Source organism: Phoca vitulina, unplaced genomic scaffold (assembly GCF_004348235.1).
Source record: "Phoca vitulina isolate PV1807 unplaced genomic scaffold, GSC_HSeal_1.0 scaffold38, whole genome shotgun sequence".
Classification (NCBI taxonomy): Eukaryota; Metazoa; Chordata; class Mammalia; order Carnivora; family Phocidae; genus Phoca; species Phoca vitulina.
The window spans coordinates 11148779-11175879 of NW_022589741.1; the positions used below are offsets into that span (position 1 = coordinate 11148779).

General features: G+C 36.5%; 1 pseudogene; it reads left to right on the forward strand.

Moving 5' to 3' along the window:
* LOC116646821 overlaps positions 1-26828 on the forward strand; it is a 58006-nt pseudogene extending 31178 nt beyond the window's left edge.
* Positions 26829-27101: the final 273 nt, after the last annotated feature.

Sequence of the window (27101 nt, forward strand, 5' to 3'; positions counted from 1 at the left end):
TGGCTATGTCTCCTCAGGCAAGGGCAAGAAAAGCAAAAATAAACTACTGGGACTACAACAACATAAAAAGCTTTTGTACAGCAAAGGAAACCATCAACAAAATGAAAAGGCAAGCTACTGAATGGGAGAGGATATTTGTAAACGATATATGCAATAAGGAGTTAACATCCAATATGTTAAAATATTGGATAAAAATCATATGCCAACAAAGTAGACAAGGTAGAAGAAATTGCTAAATTCCTCAAAACATGCAATCCTCCAAACCTCATACAACTTCAAATCATAAAAAATCATACAACTTCAACAACCCTCCCCGAACTAATCCAAATAAAAATGGGCAGACAATCTGAATAGACATTTTTCCAAAGAAGACATACAGATGGCCAACAGACACATGAAAAGATACTCAACATCACTCATCATCAGGCAAATGCAAATCAAAACCACAATGAAATATCACCTTGCACTTGTCAAAATGGCTAGTATCAAAAACACAATGTGTTGGTGAGGATGTGGAGAAAAGGGAACGCTTGTGTATTCTTGGTGGAAAGGTAAATTGATGCAGCCACTCTGGAAAACGGTATGGAGGTTCCTCAAAAAATTAAAAATAGAAATAGTATATGATTTAGCAATTCCACTACTGGGTTTTTACCCAAAGAAAACCCAGTTACACCCAAATACCCAGTGATTACCCAAAACATTTATTCAAAAATATATATGCACCCCAAAGCTTAGTGTATTATTTACAATAATCAAGATATGGAAGCAATTTAAGTGTCCATCAACAAATTAATGAATAAAGATGTGTGTGTGTGCATGTGTGTGTGTGTGTATACACACACAGTGGAATATCACTCAGACATTTTGAATGAAGTCTTGCCAGTCATTAAAACATGGAAGGACCCTCAGATTTGTACCTCTGAAACAAATAATGCAATATATGTTAAGAAAGAAAAAAAGAAGAAGAATGTAGCAGGAGGGGAAGAATGAAGGGGGGGAAATCGGAGAACCATGAGAGACGATGGACTCTGAAAAACAAACTGAGGGTTCTAGAGGGGAGGGGGGTGGGAGGATGGGTTAGCCTGGTGATGGGTATTGAGGAGAGCACGTTCTGCATGGAGCACTGGGTGTTATGCACAAACAATGAATCATGGAACACTATATCTAAAACTAATGATGTAATGTATGGGGATTAACATAACAATAAAAAATTAAAAAAATAAATAAATAAAACATGGAAGGACCTAGAAGATATTATGCTTAGTAAAATAAGCCAGACAAAGACAAATACCATATGATTTTACTTATATATAGAATATAAAAAAACAAGTGAACAAACAAAACAAAAATACCCCAGAAATAGACACAAAATACAGAAAACTCGTGGTTTCCAGAGGGAGGAGTGTGAGGGATGAACAGAATGGGTGAAGGAGATTAAGACATACAAACTTCCAGTTATAAAATAAGTCATGAGGATGAAAAGTACAGCATGGGGAATACAGTTATTAATATTTTAATAAAATATGGTGACATATGGTAACCATACTTATTGTGTTGAGCATTTTGTAATGTATAGAATTGTTGAATCACTATGTTGTACAACTGAAATATATTGTTCAACTATAACAAAAAGAAAAATCACTTATGAAATACTAAGGGATATTTGTACACTAACCTTAAGAAATTATGTATTTGGATAAAATGACAGTTTGTGTTTATGTTTTTTATAAAAAGTTGAGTATTCATCTCTTATAACTCATTCTGAAGTATTTGTAGATTAAAAATATGATTTTCTTTGAAATAATCCAGTAAGAGGTATATTGGCAGGAAGTGGATAGCAATATAGATGAAATAGGATTGGTCATCATATGCCGACAAAATGGACAAAGTAGAAGAAATTGCTAAATTCCTCAAAACATACAATCCTCCAAACCTGAGTCAGAAAGAAAGACAAAAATCTAAAATCAATTACTTAATGAAATGGAATCAATAATTAAAAACGCACATTGATTCCAAGACCAGATGAGTTCACAGATAAATTCTACCAAACACTTAAAAAAGAGTTAATACCTATTCTTCTCAAACTATCCCAAAAAAACAGAAGAGAAAGGAAAGCTTCTACATACATTCTACAAGACTATCATTTCCCTGCTACCCAAACCAGGCAAACACACTACAAAAAAACAAAAACTACATGAACAAGATGCAAAAATTATCAAAATATCAACAAACTGCATTCAACAATACACTAAAAGGCTCATTCACGGTGATCAGGTGGAATTGATTCTGGGGACGCTGAAAGAGGTTTCTGAAGCTGAGTGATGGGTACATTGCAGAACTAAGTGGTGTTTACACTTCTCTCTGCTTCTGTATGTTTGTTTTTTTTTTTTAAGATTTTATTTATTTATTTGACAGAGAGACACACAGTGAGAGAGGGAATACAAGCAGGGGGAGTGGGAGAGGGAGAAGCAGGCTTCCCGCTGAGCAGGGAGCCCGATGCAGGGCTCGATCCTAGGACCTGGAATCATGACCTGAGCCGAAGGCAGACACTTAACGACTGAGTCACCCAGGCGCCCCTCTGTATGCTTTTAATATCTGTAATAAAAAGTGAAAATATCTTAATGACAATATATTGCTTAATGCACTTAATGGCACTAAATTGTACACTTAAAATAGTTGTAATGGTAAATTTTATGTCATGTATATTTCAACACAATAAAAAAAAAATGGGCCAAAGGAAAAACATTTTTAAAGATGATCCGGTGATTTGTTATTTATAAGGCTTATCTGGAATTAAATAGATGTATTCTATTATTTTGTTTCAACACGAATGTCTCATGTGTAAAGAACCCTGCTTTAACAATGAGGAAATGGAGCTTTGTCTAATGTATTATTACACAGGTAGTAAATAGTGATAGAGAGAATCAAGACTAAGTATTTTTACTGGAGCATGTAATCATTATTGTGATCGTGTTGAAGGAAAAATCCTTATTTTCTTGGAATATCTGATGTCTTAAGTGGCCTATTCGGAATCCTTGGCAATCTCACTTACTGGTAATACTAAGCTGGATTTCAGGTATGGCCATTGGCTAGTGGAAGAGATCCCAACTCTTCATCTTCAGAGTTTTTCCCCTCAGTCATTTAGCACCCAGTGTTAGGAAATGAGTCCTAAAGGCAAGAATTTTAACAGACTCAAGGACAATCATGTTAGCCCTGAGTAATCAGATGAACACTCTGCTCTGGAAGTTCCATGTTAAAAATAAGTTACCATTCTTCTTTGAAAACACTAGCAAAAAGATATATGCACCCCTATGTTTATTGTAGTGTTATTTACAATAGCCAAGGTATGGAGGCAACGCAACTGTCCATCAATAGATGGATAAAGAAGATGTGGGGTGTGGGTGTGTGTGCGAGCGTGTATGTATATATGCACCGTAAGCAATGGTGTGTGTATATTATATAATGGAATATTACTCCGTATGCCATAATGCCATTTGCAATGGCTTGGATGAGCCTAGAAGGGATAATGCTAAATTAAATAAATCAGACAAAGACACATACCATATGGTTTCATTCATATGTGGAATTTAAGAAACAAAACAAATGAAGAAAGATAAAAGAGACAAAAAATATGGACTTTTCAATATGGAGAATAAACTTGTGGTTGCCAGAGGGGAGATGGGTGAGGGGATGAGTGAAATAAAAAAAGATTAAGAGTAAACTTATGGTGATGAGCACTGAGTAATGTACAGAAATGTTAATTATGTTGCACACTTGAAACTAATATAACACTGTATGTTATAGTTCAATTAAAAAAATAAGTTACAATCTTCAAAATCATCCAGAATGTCTTCATCACCTATTAGCCTAGACTTTTTTAAAGATTTTATTTATTTATTTGAGGCATGGGGGAGGGGGAACACAAGCAGGCAGAGGGAGAGGGAGAAGCAGGCTCCCCACTGAGCAAGGAGCCCGATGCGAGGCTCGATCCCAGAGCCCTGGGATCACGACCTGAGCTGAAGGTAGACACTTAACTGACTGAGCCACCCAGGTGCCCCCAGACTCTTTTTTTTTTTTTTTTTAAGATTTTATTTGAGAGAGAGAGAGAGCATGAGCAGGGGAGAGGGACAGAGAGAGAGAGGGAGAAGCAGGCTTCCCGCTGAGCAGGAAGCCCCATGCAGGGCTTGATCCCAGGACCCTGGGATCATGACTTGAGCCGAAGGCAGTCCTTTAACCGGCTGAGCCACCCAGGCGCCCCTAGCCTAGACTCTTTTTTAATTTGGTTATTACCTGGATCTTTCTAATGTAAGAACTTTAGGATATTTCTTATTACAAAAAGATCAGGGAGCAGCACTGCTTAGTTATAATCAGTGACAGCGTATGTCAGACACAAGGAAACTAAGATGGATGGCTGTCTTTATTAAGTTTGCTCCTCAGAGCTTCTCTGAGACCTTCAAATCTCAAAATATTTAGGTTAGACTCTTTTTTGGACTCTAGTCACTTTCTTTACTCAAAAACTTGTTCTTAAAGGAAGGTCAGTGGTTCTGGACTTATGAACATGATTTACAGAAATATAGTGAAAATAACATTTTTCTGAAAAAAAAAATCCCCATGCCAAAGATAGCTTTTCTTATAAAAAAAAAAATTTTTTTTTCTCCTATCTGGTCGTCTCCTTCCAGTCTTTTGAGAATCAAATGTCATCAGCCCTGTACAGCCATTTTTTAAAGAAAAAAAAAAAGCTTTATTGATATATAATTTACCTACCACATAATTCACCCATTTAAAGTCTATAATTCAATGGTCTCTGGTACATTATTAATTATAAACATTGTGGGTATAGATAACATAAAACTTTTCTATTTTAACCACTGAAATGTACAAAGCAATGGCATTAATTATGTTTATAGTATTATGCAACCATCACCACTCTTTTTCCAAACCTTTTTCATCACTCCACATGGAAACACCATATTCATATATATTCATATATATTCATGTATATTCAGCGTATATAGTTCATATATATTGAACTATAACTTCTATTCCATCCCCCACCCCCACGAAGCCATTCTTAACTGTCCCAGGCCAAATTCGCTACAGTATTTTAGGTACCCATGAAATTTTGCTCATGTATCTTTCAAGTTATTTACTTTTTGTAGTAAGTTTACGTGTTTGCTCCTTTCACTAGATTGGCTTTCCTGGGGATATAATCATATCAGCTGCAAATGATAATTGTGTGTCTTCCTTTCATAATTAATTAATAATAATTAAAATTATTAAGATCAGTAAGAGGGCAGAGAGTATCTTTATCATAATAACCTGTAGAGTAGACCTTTCTATCCGCTTGGCTGAATCTAGGTATACAAAAGAATAAAAAGTCCAATCATAGAAATATTAAAATAAAATTAAATATTTAGAAATGAAAGTGTAGAGAAGAGTCTAGGATTAGACGCAATAGAAATATGTCAAGAGGAATTCTTCAGGGCTTTAACTGCAAATATTAAATACTTCTAAAATGTCAAGCAATTAATCAAATATTTTCTGCAAAATTGAGAGACTGAATGTTAAGACGTTTGTTATATAAAGAACTGTCAACTCAGAAATTGACCTTGAACATTGACATCGAAATTAAAAAACGGACAAAGGAAATAGACCATTCAGAAGAAATATATTAGTAAAAAAAGTATTTGAGGGGAAATGCAGTTGAAATACTATTTTAAATTACTTTTATTTTAGTACCAGTGTAAGTCTCCATTTTCATCTGTCAAATTTGCAAACATTTTTTAATAACATTTTATAATTTAACCAAAAATATTTAAATTGATGACAGACATCCAAGTACAACCTCAGTGAGCATGCAACCATTCATCAATCAGAAAATGGATTTTGTGTGAATCCTTCTTTCAGGCAACTAATTAATAGCATATCATATAGGAGGTGTTACAGGATTTTTTTGGCATAACTAAATATCTTATTCCAGAAAAGTCTTTGATAACAATTATGAGAGGAAGTAGTATACCTGGACTTCAAGACTATGTGTGAATATTAAACAGCAATCAATTTCATTTATTTAAATTCTACATGAGTGGAATCATGGTGTTTGTCATTCTCTGACTTCTTTCACTTAGCATTATACCCTCTAGGTCCATCTATGTTGTTGAAAATGGCAAGATCTCTTTTTCGTGGTGAAGTAATATCCCATTATATATATGTGTACAAACACACACACACACACATATCCATAGATGAATGGATAAAGGTTATATACATACCACATCTTCTTTAGCCATTCATCTATGGATGGATACCTGAGTTACTTCCATATCTTGGCTATTGTAAAAAATGCTGCAACAAATATAGGGGTGCATATATCTTTTTGAATTATTGTTTTCATTTTCTTTTGTTAAAACCCAAAAGTGGAAATACTGGACCATAGGGTAATTCTATTTTTAATTTTTTGAGGAAACTTGAACCTTCTTACACTGTTGGTGGGAATGCAAATTGGTGCAGCCAGTGTGGAAAACAGTATGGAGTTTCCTCAAAAAGTTAAAAATAGAACTACCCTATGATCCAGCAATTGCACTACTAGGTATTTACCCAAAAAATACTGAGTCAAAGGGATACATGCATCTGATGTTTAAGGCAGCATTATCAACAATAGCCAAATAATGGAAAGAGTCCATTTTGTTTTCCACAGTGGCTGTACCAATTTGCATCCCCACCAACAGTGCAGGATGCATCGTCATCAACACTTATTGTGATTTTCATTTTAGCCATTCTGACAGGTGTAAGGGGTTATGTGGAATTTAAGAAACAAAGACAATGAAAAAAGAGACAAAAACAAAAACAAAAAACCTTATGCTTAAATATAGAGAACTGGTGGTTTCCAGGAGGGAAGTAGGTAGGAGGATAGGTAAAACAGATAGAAGGGATTAAGAGTACACTTATTTTGATAAGCACAGAGAAATGTATAGAATTATTGAATCATTATATTGTATACCTGAAACTAACATATAACACTGTATGTTACATTTCAATAAAAATAATAAAGGCATTTTCAGTTAAAAAAAAAAAAAAAGCAGTCAACTTAAAAAGTAAAACAAAACAAAACAAAAAAACCTAAGCCAATTAACAAACAGGGGTAGGTTTCCAAGTCTGGCTTCACCCATGTCATTTTAGGCGATGGCTAAACCTCTATGGGGCTTGGGAGACTCCTGAACAGATTTTAAATTGGTGATGACATTCTCTCCAGTTACCTTGTTGTCCAGGTGAATACAATGACATTGTCAGCTAAACCTATTTCATTTGATTAAATATGTTTCTGTATTATTAAGAGTGCTATATGTAACTCTTATTCTTTGTGTGTTGAGAAGCTGGAATGGTGTCTTGAACTAATATGTAGACCATGACCTGATGAACGAGGGGGCACAAGCCCACACACGTGAGGTCAGTGGGTAGTTCCCTCAGCACCCAAACTCCCACTTCAGGGAAATGAGACCCATAGGATCCTTTTGATTAAAGGTGCAGTTTAGTTTCAGTAAACATCACAAAATAATATATATTTATTTTATATAATTAATTTTAAGCCAATGACTTCCCCCAAAAAATCATCTGTTGGCAGCAGTGGGAGTCTCATTTCATGGAAATTGATTCTTAGGATTCCAAAACTGAAAACTGTTAGAATCCATTTTTGATATGTAATTACATCTACTGAAATGTGTATAAGCAAAAAGAAGAAGAAGAATGTAGCAGGAGGGGAAGAATGAAGGGGGGGGAAATTGGAGGGGGAGAAGAACCATGAGAGACGATGGACTCTGAAAAACAAACTGAGGGTTCTAGAGGGGAGGGGGGTGGGAGGATGGGTTAGCCTGGTGATGGGTATTGAGGAGGGCACGTTCTGCATGGAGCACTGGGTGTTATGCACAAACAATGAATCATGGAACACTATATCTAAAACTAATGATGTAATGTATGGGGATTAACATAACAATAAAAAAATTAAAAAAAAAAAGAAATGTGTATAAGCTAGACCATAATAATTTATACTGAAAACAAGCCATATTATTTGCTGATAATATATCCCTTGTCCCTCAATACTTCAGTTGTTTAGTTTGAGAAGCCCTACTCCCCTGAAGCAATAGAACATACTCAGAAAGTCCTTACACCTTGAAGTACCACTGGACCCAGCAGTTTCACTAACAGAGACTGAGCTGAGAATAAAAGGAATCATGGACAAACTAGACCAGCTGATCCCACCCAGACCTTTCACCAACATGAACCCCACCACCAGAGCTGCACACAGCACAGCTGCCCTCTTCCCCCCCAACCCCAGACACCTACTGCAGGGGGTTCAGCTAGACATCCTGCTGGAGGGGAGGGACCACTTGGGATGCAGAAAGGAATATGGCAGGGATCTCCTGAGGGTCAGGATGTCCTCCCCAGCCCTGAAGGTAGGTGCTTCAGGAAAGGTGACAAACTTTAACAGTGGCAGCTACCTTGTCAGCATCACTTTGTCCTGGGAAGGCTGGGTCTGTCTCTCCTGCTCATCCACCCCAGTGAAGGAATATAAGAGCTCTCTGGTGGGCAAGGAACCAAGACCAAGACAGGGTGATATTCACAGGCCAGTTTGAGAATAATACCTCCTGGGTCCTCTCTGAGTGTGGTCTGACCCTAAACTCAAGTGCTGAACTTTGCAAATACCTGGACTATTGAGACCAAGAAGCCTTCTACTGCATGAGGCCTCCATATGTTCCCCGCAAGGCCCTGACCCACAGGACCACCAGCAATGGAAACATTTCCTATCTTAGTAAAGAAGAACGAAGTCTTTTCCACAGGTAAACAGGCCTTCACATACAATAATCGATACAAAGAGGGAGGCTTAGGTTCAAACCAACTCTGCCTAGAAACTTTTCCTAATCAAGTCTCTTAGGTCAATGAAGGTTGACTGGGTTATAAATTCATCCACTGCTCAGAGTCAGGTCAGCAGCTAGGGCCCCATAGAGGTCACCTCTACACTGTGGTTTTAAGGAGTATAACCAGTGATGCATTTTACATATGCTTATAGTTCTCCATGGTTTGTAGTATTTCTAGAGTTGGTAACTTTTTAGAGACCAGTATTTTCTATAACATATTCCATGGAACACCAATCTTACAGGATATTAATAGATGCTATGTAAAAAAAAAAAAAAAAAAAAAAAGGAGGGGGTGAATGGTATCATTCTTTAGTTACTTGACCCTGTACATTAAATAAATCACCAAACCCTATGAATTGTACCTCCCATATAGCTTTCAATCTACTCTCCACACTGCACCCAGACTAATGTTTCCAAAATCTAGATGACTTTTACTTTTCCTTGCTTAAAACACTTTATATGATCTCATTGCTCTAAGGATGAAATCCAGACTCTTTAATGTTTACAAGGACTTGCCCAGCTCAGAAGCCTGTTGTCTCACCCTTATGCTGCCTTCCTCTGTCAGGCAAACTCAACTTTTATTTCACAAACAGACCATGCTGTCTCTCAACTCTGGCACTTTACAAGCTTTGGTTTAAGTGTCATTTCTTCCATGTTAGGGTAAAGTGCTAGTCCCATATTCTTCCAGTACATTCTGTTTTTTCCCCCCAATGATAACACTCATTATACTACTAAATTTCAAACATGTTTTAATCTTCTGAGCTCTGTGAGGCAAAAACCGTAACTATTTTTTTCAACATTTCCTTATTCAACTTATCAATAGTGAGGACTTTCTACATTCCAGGCATAGTTCTAGCTGTTTGGAATTCAACATTCTAGTGGGATAAAAAGACAACAAACAGGTATGTAACAAAGTTATCAGAATAAAGAATTTTAATATAATGGTGAATGCTATTTTTTCTTTTTTTCTTTTTCTTTTTTTTTAGAGAGAGGGAAGAAGAGAGTATGTGCATGTAGGGGTAAGAGGGAGGGCCCGAGGGAGGGAGAAAGAGACTCTTAAGCAGACTCCACACTCAGCATGGAGGCTGACACGGGTCTCAACCTCACCACCCTGAGATCATGAACTGATCTGAAATTGAGAGACACTTAACTGACTGAGCCACCCAGGCACCCCTGATGATTGCTATTTTAAAAGAGGCCAGGTAAGGTCTGTCTGGAATACCAACCTGAGAATGGAACATTTGAATAGTACCTTGTATGAAGTGAGGAAGTGAGCCAGGTGAATTTTGGAGGAAATACCATTCCTAAGAGAGGGTATATGAACTGAGGCAAGAGCATGCTGGAATGTTCCAGGAACTGTGGAGGGAACCAGTGAGGCTGACATGCAATGAATGAGAGAGAAGGTCAGAGGAATAGGCATTGTTTAGGGGCCATCTATATATGATAGGAAGCCATTGAGGGTCACCATTTTGTCTCCTAGCCTAGTGTGATGTCTACCACCTGGAAGATTCTCAACTGTTGAATGGAAAAATAAGTGAAATACAATCTGGGAAAATAAATAGGTTTATTTACAGCGCCTTTTCATTCACTGTAGTATCTATCCCTTCAAGTGGGGATAGAATGCAGAACTTCACAATTATTTGACCATGGAACAGTTATTTAATGGATCATTTTAAGAGATTTTGGTTCCATAGTTTGGTAATTGCTGCTATAGAGAAGCCTTGTTTTTGTGATGTGGGTTCAGAAAAGCAAGTAGGATAACATAGTATCCTGGAAAGTCAAATTCAAATCCATTTTAAACATTATGATGATACAAGGGCAGAGGACAGGGCAAAACTGACCCTACATCTCTGTAAGATTTCCCTTTCACCCCTATGTCACCTTCACTTCTTTGTTTTCCTGATCAAGGTATGGAATAATCCCTTTATCCTATGGCTCAGACAGAAGAGGCTGGACTTTTAAAAAAATATATTTTACTAATAACTAAAGGAGATCTAATCATGGAGACATAGAGGCCTTCCCATTTTGAAGGCCATGTCTTAACTCTATGGGAAGAGTACCCAGGCTGATGTCATTTTTTCCCTGTTGGCCACATATGGCTCCCTCTTGAGATGGTCATCATTGCAGCCTGGATTTGGGGACCTCTCCTTACACACCTTCCTGCCTGTTCATAGAAAATCCTAAATTCCTGGGCTGGCACACTGCATGTATGTTGGGTCCAATTATGCTTCTAAAGTGGGCTATATTTATGACAATAATATGCCTGACCCTGTTTTACTTTCTAATAGACACATTTACTTCTGGATTCCCTGCTTTATTCAAACTGTCCAGTTTTTTCTCCCACTGCATGTAAGTAGAGATATAAGTTTCCTCAAAGGTGATTTAGTGTGTACACAAGGAATGGTTGGCTTCATAGTTAATTCCATATCCAGGAACTCTTGCAGATAATTCTATCATTAAATTCTAAGCCCCATTCTTAGGCCCAAGTTAGGTTCTATGACCTCATTCCTTCCCACAAGTCCAAGGACTAAGCCTGTTTCTTTTTCATTTGTTAACATAGTAAATACATTTTCTCACTAGTATTCTCTCTCTCAAGCCTGGCTACCTCCTCAATTAGATGCTACCTCCTCAAATACTTCCTCAAAGTTAAAAAAATTTTTTTTAATTTTAAGGGTTTTATTAATAATCATGGTGGGAAAATAAACCAGGGGTTGCCATATAGGAAGACTTCATACAGGAAACACAGTTGATAAATCTTTCAGTTTCTATCATGGTCTATTACAGATCCCCTTCTGAAATGTAATACACACACACACACACACACACACGCATGCTTAATACTAAGACCAGACACATTGAAATGAATGCCTTTCTATACCATGAGTACCTATTTTTAATGACCCAAAGTTTGGCTTTGATATTCAAATTTACAAGGTAGCCAGGTATTGGTCTTTTTTTGTCAACTTCAACCTTACCTGGGATAGATATGGGAGAATGTTTCAAATTTCAGAAGTTCAAGTTCCCCACTGAGACAAATTTTAATCTTGTGCCAAAGAGAGGTCTGATAAGATCCTCAATAAAAACACTATTATGCTCATTTCACATATGTGGAAATTTAAGCACAGACATACTAAATAGCTTGGCCAAAGTAAGTTACACCGAGCAAGTGGCAGAGTTGGAACTGGAATCCCAATCTACTTTATTCTCAAGTAAAGGGGCTATAGCACTGTCCCCACGACTCCACCTAGCTATCACTGTCCAGACACCTTGGTCCCTCACTTCGGCAGTCCTCTGGTGTCCTCAGTGAGGGGAGTATTATTCTCACTTGAGGAAAAAAAAAAAATCAATCCTTTCTCTGGCTCTGGAAGCCCTTCCTTTCCCTAGATGGATTTTATGTTGATGGAATGAATTCAGTTGACCAGATATAGTCACCATCTTAATTGGTAAAACCCATATCTTGAGATGAAGCTCACAGTGCTAGACAATTAAAACATTATAATGAATAAATGACCTAAGTCCTACTCACAAGGAGATGATAAAGTACAGAAAATAGCCTCTGGGGGTCTTGTGAAGGTAGAGTTCATGAAGAGGAGGCTGGAGAAGTGAACGCTCATAGGAGGTTGTAAGCCAGAGAAGGAGCTTGGTCCTAATACTGTAGGTTGATAATGGAAAGTCATGGAAGTATTTTGTCTAGGGGGAATAAAATGGGCAGCACAGAGAATGTTTTTAGGTGGGATAAACTAAAGGAGCAGGAATATAGTAATTTAGGGCAAGGGTCTCAAAGTAATATCCTTGGATCAGCAGCCTCAGCTTCACTTGAAAGTTTGTTAGAAATCCAAATTCTTGGACCTCAGCCCAGAACTATTTTTTTCCAGCTTTTTTGAGGTGTGATTGACCAATAAAATTATACACATTAAGGTATACAGTATATTTTGATATACATATACATTGTAAAATGGGTACCATAATCAAGCTGAATAATATATCCATCTCCTCACATAGTCAGCATTTTTGTGTTTTTTAATTTTTTTTTTATTTTTAAGTAATCTCTACACCTAACAGGGGGCTCAAACTTACAATCCTGAGATCAAGAGTTGCATGCTCTACCAGCTGAGCCAGCCAGGTGCCCCTGAGTGTTGTAAGAACACTTAAGATCTGCTTTCTCAGCCAATTTCAAGCCTACAGTACATTAGCTAGAGTTACCAGGCTGTACATTAGATCCCAGAGCTTAGTCATCTTATAACTGTAAGTTTATACCCCTTAACCAACATCTCCCCATTTTCCCCTCCCCTAAACTCCTGACAACCACCATTCTATGAATGCAGAACCCCAGGTGGGGTTTGATCTCATGACCCTGAGATCACCACCTGAGCCAACACTTAACCGACTGTGCCACTCAGGTGTCCCCACCATTCTGTTTCCATGAGTTTGACTTGTTTAGATTTCACATATAAGTGAAATCATGCAGTATTTGTCTTTCTGTATCTGGCTCATCTAAATCTGTATCTGGCTTGTTTTCACTTAGCATAATGTCCTCCAGGCTCATCCATGTTATTGCAAATGACAGGATTTCTTTTTTGTTTTTTTTTAAGGCTGAATAATATTTCATTGTACATATAAACCATATTTTCTTTATTCATTCATCTATCAATGGACATTTAGGTTGTTTCCATATCATGGCTATTGTGAATTAATGATGCTTTGAATATGGGGGGTAGAGATAGCTCTTCAAGTGCCCCAGAACTATTGAATCGAAACTCTGGGGATGAAGTTCAGCAATCTCAGTTGTAATAAGCTCTCCAGATAATTCTGATGTACACTCAAGTTTGAGAAGTACTGGCCTAGGAAAATGTTGATGAAGGCCTGAATTACCACAGGCAGTAAAGACGGAAAGGCTGGCTTGCAGTAGAAAATCATTTAGAAGATAAAAACCAAAGACATGTTGGATTAGTTGCAAATGTCTCTTTCTGGATCTTTGGATCCCTGCTATTACCAGGAGAACAGTTTTCCGGAATCTTGACCCATTTACTTTCTCAGAATATCTTAAATATATCAAGGTAAAGAAGAAAAAAACATTTGCAGAGAGTTAAGAGTGGCTTAATCTCTCCATCCCTTGTTAGCACCTCATGCCCCACCCCACATCCCCCTGCTAGTGATTTTTACTTTAATATCTGGGCAGATACCAGGCTAATTTATTTTCCCATTTTCTGTTGAAATGATGAAGAACTTTACCTCCATTGAGATTTTACCATGTAACAGTAAGTCTATTGTGCTGTTGCTTGCTGTGTTCACAATTTATCCATCTAAAAGACATTCTTACTTTGAGAAAATTCACATTAACCACTTTCATCTTTCATTTCTTGGGGCAAAGAGTACCAGTCATCTTGAGTTTTACAGGAAGGACTTTATTCTTAGAAATTATTTTCATATCAATTTTAACCAATTTTCACCTTGAGTCAGATCTAAAAGTCTAAGTAACTCTTAATTTCAGCTGCCTACTCTCAAAATGTACAGGTTATTTTTATTTCAACTTAAGATTTATTCCTGAAAATCCAATAATTGGGTAACGTGAAAATGTCTCAGATAAGCTACTGAGTTAGAAAGTTTCTTTGGTGGTTTCTCAGATATGTTTCAGCCAAACCATCTTGATTAAAGTTCTACAAACTAGCAATTACTGTGGATATTTTCAACTTTATCACAGGAAATTCAGTGGTCAATACAAAGCCATCTCACTCATAAAAGTGATGTTTCTGCTATACTGGAATTGAAGTGAATTTCAGAAAAAGCAAATGACTTTCATTATAACAATCAATGGTGTATCCATTTACCTATTGCCCCTTTCTCATGTATTCAGCAAATGTTTACTGAGGACCTACTGTATGCAAAGAACTTTGCAAAACCCTGTGGAGAACATATAAATCAATCATGAACCCACTGAAAGCTCACAGTGTATGGAAAAGACAGCCCTTCTCTCTGCCATGGCAGCCATCATCCATGCCCAAATTTTACACCGAAGAAAGTTCTTAGACTCAAGACCACTTGAGTCCTCTTAACACTTCTATGGTTTCCCTATTTCCTGGACCACAATTTCTAGAAGATAATGCCAGATTATTATTTTTTGAGCCATTTATAAACCTGATATAACAATATGCATGAATTTAAGTTCCTAAACTTATATCACAAGTCCCAACAATGCAGGTAGATGACAAAAAAGATATAGTTGCTTAAGTGGAAAAACATATAAATGACCTGATTCTTGAGAGAGGAAAGATAAGTATATTAGGATCCTGAGCTCATCTCGTCCCATGGACACAATGAGGCAACAACTATATGTACTGCAACTGACTCCAAAAACCATCTGAAGACTGGCAGAAGAGATCTTCCACAGCTAGTTGTAGAGAGATCACATCAGAAAGGGTAGGAGGGGTGCAGATGCAGTTGGAAACCAAACCCCTGGCATAACTGACCACAAATGGGAAGGACGTCACAAGCACAGAGGAACAAAAGAATCAGACTCCATACTGGGCATCCCTGGTCTTGGAGACCTGCACTGGGAAGACCAGTCCCTGTAGCATCGGGCTTTGAAAATCAGCAGGATTTAACTCCAGGAGAGCCAGAGGGCAATAGGAAATGGAATCCCATCCCTTAAAGAGCTAGCCACTAGATAATTCAGCCTGAGACATAGTACAGAGCAGCAGTTTGAGAAGTGTCTGGGGTATATGTGAAAGAGATTTATTATTAATTTCAGGATGTGTGCTGGGGTGGGGCAGGAGCTTTCTATAGGAATGAAAGTGCTGGTAGGTGTCATTTTTCTTACCCTCCCCCAGCCTACATAGCCAAATGCTCACTGGAGCCAGCATTCCCCTGCAGACCTGTCTCACCCAATCCACTTGCCCCAGGAGGCACCCCTCCAAAGCACCTTGTTACAGTCAGTGGGCAGCCCCTCATGCACTGAAGAGGGTGGAAACTAAGCCCACACACTAGCATCCCACAGTTCCTGCAGCTGGGCCTATCAGTTGCCTGTGTAGAGAATGAGCCCTGCTCTTTGATGCTCCCACAGCTGTCACAGTGGCTAAAAGCAGACAGGTGGGCTGAGGGCTGGTCCCACTCACCAGTGGGTCTGTAGCTGAGTCTTCTAGCAGCATAAGGAGCACACCTGGCCCACCAGTGCTCCCACAATAAACAAAGTGGGTCATTATAGTAATTTGGGCTGAGGACCAACTTAACTCACCAGCATGCCTATAGCAATTATGGCTCAGCCATAACAGGATGGTACATGTAGCTAACACAGGGGAAACCCATGGGGGGCCTGGCTCTGGTGACCAAAGGAGATTATGCTACAGCGCACCACAGAAATTCTTCTGTATAAAGCCACTACTTCCAAGACCAGGAGACATAGCTGACCTACCTGATACATAGGAAAAAAAAAAAAAAGAACTACACAGAAAGATAAACAAAATGAAGAAATAGAGGAAAATGTTCCAAATGAAGAATTAGAAAAAAAAAAATCACATAAAAAGAGAGAAATGAAACAAAGGTAAGCAATATGCCTGATAAAGAGTTCAAAGTAACGGTCATAAAAATACTCACTGGACTTGAAGGAAGAGTTGATAAACTCAGTAAGAACTTCAACAAAGAGGTAGAAAATATAAGTAACCAATCAGAAGCTAAAGAATACATCACTGAAATAAAATATACAGCAGAGGGAATCAACAGCAAGTTAGAGGATGCAGAATGGATCACTGGTGCAAAGCAACCATGTTGAACAGCAAAATACATACATGCATACATACTTTGAGACCTGTGACATCAACAAGCATAATAACATTCACATTATAGGGATCCCAAGGGAGGGGGGAGAGAGAGAAAGAGAGAGAGAGAGAGAGAGAGAGAAAGGGGGCAGAAACTTAAATAATAACTTAAAACTTCCCTAATCTGGGGGAAGGTAACAGACATCTGGATTCAAAACAGATGAGCCTCAAACAAGATGAACCCAAGGAGGTCCATACCAAGACACATAACAATTTAAAAAGCAAAAATCAAAGATAAAGACAGAATCTTAAAAGCAGCAAGAGAAAAGAAGTTGGTAATGTACAAGAGAAATCCCATAAGGCTATGAGCTGATTTTTCAACAGAAACTTTGCAGGCCAGAAGAGAATGGCATGACATATTCAAAGTGCTGAAAGGAAGAAATGTACAACAAAGAATACTCTGCCCTGCAAGATTCAGGATTAAAAGGAGAGATAAAGAGTTTTCCAGACAAAAAAATAGCTTAAGGAGTTCATCATCACTAAACTGGCCTTTCAAGAAATGTTAAGGGGAATTTTTTAAATGGAAAGAAAAGGCCATAACTAGAAGAAAATTATGAAAGGAAAAAAATTCACTGGTAAAAGCAAACAGTAAATGTAGAATAATTATTTATAAAGCTAGTATGGAGATTAAAATATAAAAGTAGTAAAATCAATTATATCTACAAAAGCTAATCAAGGGATACAAAAAGTAAAAAAGATGTAAAATGACATCATATACATAAAACGTGGAGGGAACAGTAAAGTTGTAGTGCTTTTAGAATGTGCTTAAATTTAAGTAATCATCAACTTTTCTTTTTAGTAACCATAAACTTAATATAGATTGCTACACACATAGGATATTATGTATGAACCCTGTGGTAATCATAAATCAAAAACTTATTGATACACAAAAAATGAGAAAGTAATCCAAGCATAACACTAAAGAAAGCTATCAAAACACGAGAGCAAGAAAGCAACAGAACTACAAAAACAAAAAAGTACCCAGTAAAATGTCTATATATACACACACACACACACACACCTATTAATAGTTACTCTAAGTGTAAATTGTCTAAATGCCCCAACTAAAAGATATAGTATGACAGTCATTAAAACAACAACAAAAAACCCCAAGATCCATCTATATGCTGCCTACATGAGACTCCCTTCAGACCTAAAGACATACACAGACTGAAGCTGTAAGGGCTGGAAAAAGATATTCCATGCAAATGGAAGCAAAAAGATAAAAAAAGAAAAAGCTGTGGTAGCACTACTTATATCAGACAAAATAGACTTGAAAACTGTAGCCAGAGATAAAGAAGGGTATTACATGATGATAAAAGGATTACTCTAACAAAAGGATGTAACAACTGTAAATATCTATGCACCTAATGTAGGATCACCTAAATCCATAAAACGAAAATTAACAGATGGAGAAATTGACCATAACAATACTAGATGGGGACTTTGACGCCCCCCCCCCCTTACATCAGTGGATATAGAATTCAGACAGAAAATTCAATAAAGAAACAGGGGCTTTGAATGATACGTTAGACCAGATAGACTTAACAGATATATACAGGACATTTTATCCATAAACAGAAGAATGTGTATTCCTTTCAAATGTGCATGGAACATTCTACAGATTACATGTTAGGCCATAAAACAAGTTTCAATAAATTTAAGATTGAAATCATATCAAACATTTTTTCTGATGAAAGTTATGAAATGAGAAATCAGTTACAAGAAGAAAATGCAAAAATGCAAACACGTAGAGGCTAAACAATGTGCTGCTAAATAACCAATGGGCTAATGAAGAAATCAAAGAAATAAAATACCTGCAGAAAAATGAAAATGGAAACAGCGGTCCCAAATCTTTGAGACACAACAAAAGCAGTTCTATGAAGAAAGTTTATAGCAATACAGGCCTAGCTCATAAAATAAAAATCTAAAACAATCTAACCTTACACCTAAAGGAACTAAAAACAAAAGAGGGGGGGGAGGCAAAGCCCAAAATCAGTAAAGAAAGGAAATGATAAAGATCACAGTGTAAGATAAATAGAGATTTAAAAAACAATAGATAAGATCAATGTAATTAGAGCAGATTCTTTGAAAAGATAAATAAAATCGATAAACTTTTAGCCAGATTCATCAGGAACAAGAGAGGACTCAAATAAAATAAAAAATGAAAGGGAAAAATAACAACCAATACCACAGATACAAAAAGGATTATGAGAATACTATTAAAAATTGTATGTGAACAAATTGGACAACCTAGAAATAATGGATAAATTCCTGGAAACGTAATATTTCAAAACTGAATTAGAGAGAAATAGAGAACTCAAGTAGACTACTAGTAACAAAATTGAATTGGTAATCAAAAAACTCTCAATTAACAAAAGTCCAGGACCAAATGGTTTCACAGGTGAATTCTACCAAACACTTAAAGAAGAGCTAATACCTACTCTTCTCAAACTATTCCAAAAAATAGAAGAGGAAAGAAAACTTCCAAACTCCTTCTACATGTCTGGCATTACCATGATACCAAAACCAGATAAAGACACTATGAAAAAAGAAAACTATAGGCTAATATCCCTGATGAATACAGATGCAAAAATTCTCAATATTAGCAAACCAAATTCAACAATACATTTTAAAAACTTCTCTTGTGTAGCTGTCCAGTTTTCCCAATACCATTTATTGAAGAGATTATCTTTTCCCCATTGTATATTCTTGCCTCCTCTGTCATAGATTAATTGACCATACAGGTGTGGGTTTATTTCTGTGTCTCTATCCTGTTGTACTGATCTACATATCTGTTTTTGTGTCAGCAGCATACCGCTTTGATTACTACAGCTTTCTAGTATATCTTGAAATCTGGGATTGTGATACCTGCAGTTTCGGTCTTCTTTCTCCAGACAGCTTTGGCTATTCAGGGTCTTTGGTGCTCCATACAAATTTTAGGATTATTTGTTCTAGTTCTGTGAAAAATGCTACTGGAAGTCTGATAGGGATTGCATTAAATCTGTAAATTGTTTGTGGGTAATATGGACCTTTTATTCTAATCACGCGCATGGAATACTTTTCCACTTGTTGGTGTCATCTTCAATTCTTTAGTCAATGTTTTACAGGTTTCGGAGTACAGGCCTCTCACCTCCTTGGTGAAGTTTATTTCCAGGTATTTTATTTTTTGGTACAATTTTAAATGGGATGGTTTTCTTAATTTCTCTTTCAGGTACTTCATTATGAAATCGGACCATTTCTTATACCATACACAAAAATAAACTAAAAACGGATTACAAACCTAAATGTGAGCCCTGAAACCATAAAACTCCTGGAAGAAAACAGGCAGTAATCTCTTTGACATAAGCCCTAGCATCATTTTTCTAGATAGGTCTCTTTAGACAAGGAAAACAAAAGAAAAAATAAACTAGTGAGACTACACTAAAATAAAAAGCTTCAGGAAAGAAAAACCAACAAAATGAACAGGTAACCTACTTACTGGGAGAAGATATTTGCAAATGATATATCTCCTAAGGGGTTAATATGCAGAATATATAAGGAACTCCTACAACTCAACACCAAAAAAACCAATCTGATTAAAAAATGGGCAGAGGACCTGAATAGGACATTTTTCCAAAAAAAGACGTACAGAGGGCCAACAGACACATGAAAAGATGCCCAACATCACTGATTATCAGGCAAATGAAAATCACCACCACAATGCAATATCACCTTACACCTGTCAGGATGGCTCTAATCAAAAAGACAAGAAATAACAAGCATTGGTGAGGATGTAGAAAAAAAGAAACCCTTGTGCACTGTTGGTGGGAAACTGGGGCATCTACTGTGGAAAACAGTATGGATGTTCCTCGAAAAATTAAAAATAAAATTACCATATGATCCAGTAATTCCATTACTGGGTATTTACCCCCCCAAAAATAAACACACTAATTTGAAAAGATATATGCACCCCTATGCTTATTGCAGCATTATTTATCATAGCCAAATTATGGAGGCAACCCAAGTGTCCATGATAGATGAATGGATAAAGATGATGTGGTATATAAATACAATGGGATATTACCCAGGCATAAAAAAAAAAAAAAAAAAAAGAATGGGATCTTGCTATTTGCAGACCTAGGGCATTACTCTAAGTGAAATAAGTCTGAGAAAGGTAAATACCATATGATCTCTCTTATATGTGTAACCCAAGAAACAAAACAAATGAACAAGGAAACTAACAAAAACAGAAACACACCCCATAAGTACAGAAGACAAACTGATGGTTGCTGGAGGGAAGAAGGTAAGGGGATGGTCAAAAAGTGTGAGGGGAGTGGGAGGTATAGGCTTCCAGTTAAGGAATAAGCAAACCATTAGCATGAAAGGTACAGCATAGGGAATAGAGTCAATGGTATTTTAGTAATGCTGCATCGTGACAGATGGTGGCTATTACTCGTGGTGAGCACAGATGAACATATAGTTGTCCAATCACTACATTACGCATGTGAAACTAATGTAGCATTGTGTCAACTGTACTTAAGTAACAAAACAATAAAATAAAATGATGTTTTGCTATGATCGAGTGGGATTTATTCTGGGGATGCAGGAATTGCTCAATATTTGCAAATCAGTATTATGCATCACATTAAGACGAGGAAGGATAAAAACCATATGATTATCTTAATAGATGCAGAAAAAGCACTTGACAAAATTCAACATACATTCATGATAAAAACCCTCAAGGTAGGTTTAGAGGGTACTACTTCAACATAAAATGGTCATATAGGACAAACCCACAGTTCACATCATACTCAATGGTGAAAAGCTGAGCTTTTCCTCTAAGATCAGGAAAAAGACAAAGATGTCCACTCTCACCACCTTTATTTAACATAGTACTAGAAGTCCTAGCCACAGTCATCAGACAACAAAAAGAAATAAAAGGCATCCAAACTGATAACAAAGAAGTAAAACTATCACTATTTGCAGATGATATGATACTGCATATAGAAAACCCTAAAGACTTCACCAAAAAACTATTAGAAATAAATGAATTTAGTAAAGTCTCAGGATATAAAATTTACAGAAATTGGTTGCATTTCTATACACTAATAATGAAGCATCAGAAAGAGAAATTAAAAATCCATTGACAATTTTACCAAAAAGAATAACATACCTAGGGATAAACTTAACCAAGGAAATGAAAGAAGTATACTCTGAAAAGTACTGTAGGACATCGATAAAAGAAACTGAAGATTTCACAAACAAATGAACAGATAGTCCATGCTCATGGATTGGAAGAATATTGTTAAGATGTCCATATTACCCCAAACAATCTACAGATTCAAAGCAAGCCCTATCAAAATAGTATCTTTTTTTTTTTTTTTTACAGAACTAGAATAATCCTAAAATTTGTATGCAGCACAAAAGACCCTGAATAGTCAAAGCAATCTTGAGAAACAAGACCAAAGCTGCAGGTATCACAATCCTAGATTTCAAGATATACTCCAAAGCTATGGTAATCCAAACAGTCTGCTATTGGCATAGATCAATGGAACAGGATAGAGAGCCCAAAAATAAATCCACACTTATATAATTAATCTATGACAAAGGAGATAAAAATATATAATGGGGAAAAGGTAGTGTCTTCAGTAACTGATACTGGGAAAACTGAAGAGCTACATGAAAAAGAATGAAATTGGACCATTTTCTCACTTCATCCACAAAAATAAACTCAAATTGGATTAGAGACCTTTATGAAACCATAAAACTCCTAGAAGAAAACAGGCAGTCATCTCTTGAAATCAGCCCTAACATTTTTTTAGATGTCTCCTTAGGCAGGGGAAACAAAAGCAAAAATAAAGTATTGGGACTACACCAAAGTAAAAAGCTTTTGCAAACTGAAAGAAACTATCAACGAGATTAAAAGGCAGCCTACTGAATGGGAGAAAAATATTTGCAAATGATATTTTAAGGGGCTAATATCTAAAATATAGAAATAACATCTACAATTCAACACCAAAAAAACAATTCCATTAAAAAATCAGAAGACCTGAATAGACATTTTTTCCAAAGAAGACATACATAAACGGCCATCAGACACATGAAAAGATGCTAAATATCACTAATCAGGGAAATGCATATCAAAACTACAGTGAGGTCACCTTATACCTGTCAGAATGACTAGAATCAAAAAGACAAGAAATAACAAGTGTTGGTGAGGATGTGGATGAAAGAGAACACTCGTGCATTGTTTGTGGGAATGTAAATTGTTGCATTCACTGGTGGAAAAAAGTATGGAGGTTCCACAAAAAATTGCTGTGATGAGCACTGGGTGTTCTATGTAAGTGATGGATCACTAAATCTACTCCTGAACCCAATATTATACTATACACTAACTAATTCAAGTTTAAATAAAAACTTAAAAAAACAGAAATACCATGTAATTCAATAATTTTACTGGGTATTTATGCAGAGAAAATGAAAACACTAATTCAAAAAGATATATACACCCCTATGTTTATTGCAGCATTATTTACAATAGCCAAGATATGGAAGCAACCTAAATGTCCATCAGTAGATGAATGGGAAAAAAATATGTGGTATATATAAATACAATGGAATATTAGTCAGCCATAAAAAGAATTAGATCTTACCATTTGCAACAATATGGATAGGCCTGGAGGGTATTATGTTAAGTGAGATAAGTCAGAGAAAGACAAATACCGTATGATTTCTCTTTTGTGTGGAATCTAAACGAAGCAAAACAAAAACAGAAAGCCAGAAACAGACTCATAAGTAGAGAGAACAAAGTGTTGGTTGCCAGAAGGGTATAGGGCTAGGAAGATGGATGAAATAGGTGAAGGGGATTAAGATGTACAAACTTGCAGTTATAAAATAAATAAGTCATGGAGATGAAAAGTACATCATAGGGAATGCAGTCAATAATACTGTAATAATGTATGGTGACAGATGGTGACTATAGTTATCGCAGTGAACACTAAGTAATGTGTAGAACTGTGGAATCACTATGTTGTACACATGAAACTAATATAACATTTTATATGAACTATACTTCAATAATAATTTTTTTTAAATGACCTGAGTCTTAGGTGGGTGAAAGCTTCATATGAATCAATGAATAAGCTTAGGCTAATTTCATAGTAGAGTATTAAGAATAAAGAGGTCTTCCCTTTTTCAGCACTAATCAGACCACAATGATAATATTATGTTCAGCCTGGGCACAACAATGAATGTTTAACCTGAGAACCTGATTCTGGTACACTCAAAATAAACAATGTGGGACATCATTTCAGAAACATGTTCAAAATTTCTTCATGGATAAATAGAGTTTGAGGAGAAGATCTACAACTTAACAAGGTCATGTTATTGGTACAATATTTAGCTGGGCTACTGAATCCTATTTCATGCCCATACATTTCCTCCTGATTTGGCTAGCTGTTGAGTAGCTTTGGGGACAAGGTAAAGACTGAGGAAGATATTGCAAATGCACAAGAAAAATTATCCCCACTCTAGGATAAACTATTCATTAGTAAGACTATTCAACAGTGAGTTTTTAAGTCATCCCTTTAACATGATCTTGTTAAATATTTATGGAAGAGAGGAGGGTATAAATCGAGAAGGATGGAAGGAAAAGAGGAAAAGGGAATAAATGAAGAATTTGTTTCAGAAATAATTTGTGGTAATAATGATTTACTGTGGGTGTTTTTATTACCAGAGAGTGAGAACACAGAAAAAAAAAAAAAAAAAAAAAGGTCAGATTGGAATGAAGACTCCTTTCCCCAGTGGTTATACTGTAAAAAGAAGGTGGATTATAGCATTTTGTAAGTAGATCAAATTAAATGCAAAATATAAATGACTGCTTGAAGAGAAAACTTCCCTACCTCATGGGAGCTTCAACACTGCAAGAGTGAACTTATTACTTACAAAAAGTGGTGAAAAGTATGTATTTTTATTTTGAAATTACAGTTGGCTTCTGAGGTTGTTTTTATAATAATTTTACTTCTTTCCTGATGCTGGTTTTACTTTTTTAAAAATTTGTCAAACATTTGGATTTGGGCTTTTAATAAAGTTAAATTTTATTTTTTTCATTCACAAATATTAACATTTTTCTTCCTCTTCCTATATCTTAATAAAAAGTTTAAAAGCTGTGTTAAGATTTTATTTTTTTTAAGATTTATTTGAGAGAGAGAGACAGAAACAGAGCATGAGCAGGGGGGAGGAGGCAGAGGGAGGGGGAGAAGCAGATTCCCCACTGAGCAGAGAGCCCAACATGGGGCTCGATCCCAGGACCCAGAGATCATGACCTGAGCTGAAGGCACACGCTTAACTGACTGAGCCACCCAGGTGCCCCCAAAAATTGTGTTAAGATTTTAATATATCTGATACAGTTTTCTTCCCAAAGGCAGTAATGCTATTTTAGTTAGAAATTCTCTTGGTTAGAATTTTACAAATGTGTGCATTTTAAAATTATGATTATTTTCCTTTTGTTAAAAAGATTTATTGGTTTGCTTTCCATCAGCTTTAAAATATTTTGATCATCATGGAACTGGGGTCTTCAACATATGGTAAGCATTGAAAACTCCAGGCATCGAAAACTAGCAGAAGCACCCTCAGCCACAACCTTATTAAAGGGAAGGTAAATGGCATAAATATGGTCACACTAATGGAAGACACATGGCAAATCTTGAAATAGAATTGGGGCACTTTGGGGCACCTGGGTGGCTCAGTTGGTTAAGCGTCTGACTCTTGGTTTTGGCTCAGGTCATGATCTTGGAGGGTCATGAGATGGAGCCTTGTGGCGCTCAGCATGGAGTCTGCTTGAGGATTGTCCCTCCCTCTGCCTCTCCTCCTCTTGTGCTCTTGGGTGTGCATGCTCACTCTCAGATAAATAAATCTTAAGAAAAAAAAAAAAAAGAATTGGGGCACTAACCTTTTGACCTTAAATACTGATCATCATGATTAAGTTAAATTAAAAATGGTAACAGAAACATGAATGCTTTCTACAATGTTTGCTTTTGAAACTAAAATGAAATTATCAAGATAATGTCTTTACCATTTCTAAGTATCAGTTTGAGGACTTTACACTGTTACTCAAAAGCGCCAAGGAAAAGCTTACTAACTTGCATTTTCCTGTAGTTTAGCTTTGCTAAATTCTTTTTGGCACTAGAAATGTTCACCTGTGGTTTTAAGGAAGCCAGACGTGAAAGATTTTGTGTATGAAATGAGCCTTCTATTCAGTGTAGGAGGTTAAAGCAAGCTCAAATCATATGACAAAGTATAATTAACACTGATATTTGTTAAATTTGCAGTAGAGCTGAAAAAAGGACATGATGGAATTTCATCTTTAACGTTTTATGATCTTAAACTTGCTTCTTGTCTTTTTGTGGGTTTAAGAGCCTGTTGACTTGTAAAGAATTTGCTGCCTCTTATGAGGTTGCTGACTTGATCTCTTGTGAAATTTCTTGCACATCTGAATATTGTGGAAGAAACAAAACTAACCATGAGTGGAAAAAAAAAATGTATGTTTCGTGATGCTGAAAGATGTATTTTGATTCAGTGGAAAGACATGATCATCCATTTATTACCAAAAATCTGTTTTCAGTGACAGATGAAAACTATATATCCCAAGGGAAATTGATCTGGTGGCCAGATAGAGTGACACAGCCATTGTCATTACCCTTGGCCAGCACATTAGATCCTTTTCTGTTATGATTTTCCTCATAGGACCATCAATGTTCAAAAGGTCATTGAACGTCTACTCTTGAAAAGCCCAGAGACCAAGGTGACCCCTAAAACTGAAAATACCAGGGGGATATATCTGAACGCAGAGATGTTTAGTGATTTCCATGGCTATATTCAAAATTTTATGAGGGATATTTCTGTGGGTCTCAATGTGGGTATTATTGATGCCTGGGACGTGATTATTGCATATGGCACTAATAATGCCCATCCACCTGATTATGTGATTGGAAATTGGATTACCATGTTCTTAAACTATATTGCTAGAGGAAAAAATACAGAAAAACCAGTACTAACCATTGTCTATAATGACCTAACTTACATTATAAGGACAGTTAAATGCAATCCAAGTATGAAGAAATGAAATTTAAAAAATATAGTAAAATATACATAACAAAGTTACCATTTAAACCATTTTTAAGTGTACAATTCAGTGGCTGTGCAATTCAGATATATTCACAATATTGTGCAACCATCATGATTTATCCCCAGAACCTTTCATCATCCCAAACAGAAACTCTGTATCCATAAACTAACTCCTCATTCTCCCTTATCCCCAGCACCTGGCAACCACCATTCTACTGTCTCTATGAATTAGACTACCCTAACTAGCTCATATAAGTGGAGTTATACAGTA